The sequence below is a fragment of the Trichosurus vulpecula genome, chromosome 2 (assembly GCF_011100635.1).
Source record: "Trichosurus vulpecula isolate mTriVul1 chromosome 2, mTriVul1.pri, whole genome shotgun sequence".
Lineage (NCBI taxonomy): Eukaryota > Metazoa > Chordata > Mammalia > Diprotodontia > Phalangeridae > Trichosurus > Trichosurus vulpecula.
In genome coordinates, this window is record NC_050574.1 from 32,342,795 (window position 1) to 32,346,007 (window position 3,213).

The window sequence follows — 3,213 nt, forward strand, 5'->3', positions numbered from 1 at the left end:
TGTCCCAGCCTTAATAATCTGGGAGACTTCCTAGCGGCAGGTTACACCCCTCCCCCCAATGAAGTGTGGTTTAAAAAAAAGGTCCTGACAGTAGCTCGAGGGGCATGGTTGTGGACCTAACAGAAGAGCTAAAAAAAAAAAAAAGTGTTGATTAGCCCCAGGCATGGTGCCTGGGCAGTTGAACAAAACAGCAGATGACAGTCCCAGCAGACAGCAGCAGCTGCTTAGCAGAGAGGTCAACAAGCATTTATTAAGGTACTACATAGGTGCGTAGTAGAGTGGTAGACAAAGCTTTGGGCCTGGAATCAGGAAGACCGGAGTTCAAATCCAATCTCAGACACTTACTAGCTGTGTGACCCTGGGTAAGTCACTTCTCCTTTGTCTGCCCCAGTTTTCTGAATTGTGAAATGGAGATGATGATAGAGAGGAGACAATTCTTATCACCCCCCCCCCATCTTACAGGTGAGAAAACCAAGGCCTTAAGGTTATAGAAACTGTCTACCATCCCACAGTTATTAACTGTCTGAAATGAGATTTGAATCCAGGTCTCCTAGCTCCAGGCTTAGGAATCTATCCACTCATTATTGGTTGTGCTAGGGTTCTATTTGGCCCTTAGCATGGTGCCTGGCACATAGTAGGTGCTTAACAAATGACTCACTCACTCTGACCTGATGGCACACTCCCTCCCGAAATATTGATAGGTGGGTTTGAGATGTGTTGTGGAAGTATGAGCCACTAAGGATGGGTGGGGTGGGGTGAAGGAAAGAGGATTAAAGATGACCCTCCAAGGAAGCAGGCATGATGGTCAAAAATCTTTAGCCATTGGGAGTTCTCTTTTACACTGTTGCTTTCCTAAATTTCACTTAAAATGTCCTCACAGAGTCAGTGCAGTAATACAGTAATTGAGGAGCCAGCAGCCAGACCTGGGATCCATTCCTTTTCCTATCTGTCCATCCTGGTTGTGGGATCCTGGGCATGGACCTTAACTTCTCAGTGTCCTCCCACCCCCACAACAGACAAAGTTTCAGACCAGTTGTCCATCAGCATGGCTGAGGAAGGAAAAAATCATTGGACCAGGCCAAAAAAAAAAATTGAATCTAGATTTAAGTAGGGACATAACCAAGATTGAAGTAAATGGAGAAATGGGGATTTTCCTTTCTTCTCCTCCTCCTCTCTTCTCTTGCTCTTCACTCTCTCTCTCCTCTCCCGCACCCCCATCTCTGCTTTAGGTGATTTTTTTTTAATAAAACCTGTTTCCTTCATTTATATTGACCAGGGGGAATACTTTTCCTATCCCAAACATAAATATATACTTTGGGGGTTCAGCTGGAATGGATGGTCAGGGGGACACCAGAGGTCACGGTGTAAAGTTACAGCACCAGGCCGGAGACATACTTTGCCAAGGCCTACCTTTGGTGGTGAGGCCCATTAATTCTTTACACTACAGTTTCTCTGTCAAACAGGGATGACAATCCCCCCTTTTTTTTTGTGGCCGGAGATCTCATTTTCAAGGCCTAACTGAATGGAAAGCATTGAAAAAATGTGTTTTGGTTTTGTTTTGTTTTTTTCAGCGAGTCTAGGCAGAATTAGGAGAGAGTAAAATTAACTTGAAGGGTTTGGCTGGATGAAGTGATCCCACGTCACAGATGAGGAAATGGAGGCTATGAGGGAAGGTTGTGGCCAGCCTGGAGCTGGACCTTGGCTGGATACAAGCTTAGGCTGGTGGGGGGGGGAATAGGAGGTGGGAAGGGGGTGTTCTCTCTGTGTTCCCTTGCCCTTCTTTCTTCCCTTTTGTTCATTAAATCACCTCTCTGGATCTGCTGAGTCTGGCCTGCCTCTTTAGGACAAAATTTAATGGAGGAGGAAGATACAAACATAGCCACAACACACAATATTATGAAAGGCAGCTGGGTGATGCAGTGAATAGAGGGCTAGGCCTGGAGTTGAGAAGACTGGAGTTCAAATCCAGCCTTAGACACGTCCTGGCTGTATGACCGTAGGCAAGTCACTTAATGCCTGCCTCAGTTTCTTCATCTGTAAAATGTGGTAATAACAGCACCTGCCTCCCAGGGTTGTTTTTAGGACAAAATGAGATAGCTGTAAAGGATTAATGTAAGAGCTAAGGAGACCCATCTTTGACACATACTGGTGGTCAATGGCTCAAAGCTCTAGAGAAGGTGGGAGAGGGCATGCTGGCCTGCCTTGGGAGAGGATTTTCCTCACCTGGGAGTTCCCTGTCCCAGAGAAATCACAGATCTCATCCCAATCCCCGTCCCTATCTTGTGTGCCTAGAGCTCAGCGAAGTCCCCGGGAAAGATCAAAATTGCTTAGAGGGTCAAGGAAGGCTTCTTGGAAGAGGCGTTGGATCTGCGTCCATTCAGTCCGGCTCAGGTATGAGCCAGCCATGGCGCGGGATGCTCAGCACACTGGGTAGGACAGAAACGGTCCCTGGGCTGCCCTACCTGGGCAACAGCGCGTGCACAGATGGGGAACCTGGCCCCCGTACGGAGGCACGGGGCAATGCCGGGAAGGGGCGTAACCGAGAATCCCGACCCGCAGCCTCGGGCCGCACGCGCTGGGAGATGCCCGGGGGTCGTGCTGAAGCGCAGGCCCCCGGGGGCTCATCGGGCCGGCTCCACGCCGCGTCCTCGGCCCGGCACGCGTCCGGGCGCCCGCGGAGGCCGTGGGGTGCAGGGGCTCCTCTGTCTGCAAGTGCACGGCCGCCTCCCTCCAGCCCCGGGGTGGGGTGGGGCTGGGGCTCTCTTTGGCCCACTCCCACGGGAGACGCTTCTTCCTCGTCTCACCCTGCTGAGGCTCCGAGCGGACCGAGGGCGCGCAGCCGGCTGTCCGTCCGTGCGTCCCCCAGCCCTGGAGCGAGGAGGAGGAGAGGGGGCTGAGGATGCGAACGGGACGCCAGGAGGCCGCCCTGCTGGCCCAGGTGATCCCACAGTGGACGTGGGCCCTGGGGAGCCCGGGAAGGACACACACACGCCCCCACCCCCGCCATCTTCCCGGCGGCTCCACAGCGCCCCTCAGCGGCGCAACGGACCCTCTCTTCCCCCTCCCGACTACTCCACAGCGCCCCCCGGCGGCGCACCGCCCCCTCTCTCCCCCCACCCCCCCCGCTCCGCCCCGCCGCGCTCACGCGGCCCCCGCCCCCATCGGTTGACTCTGCGAGCGCGCGCTCGGCTGGTCCCAGGGCTAGGCCTAGGT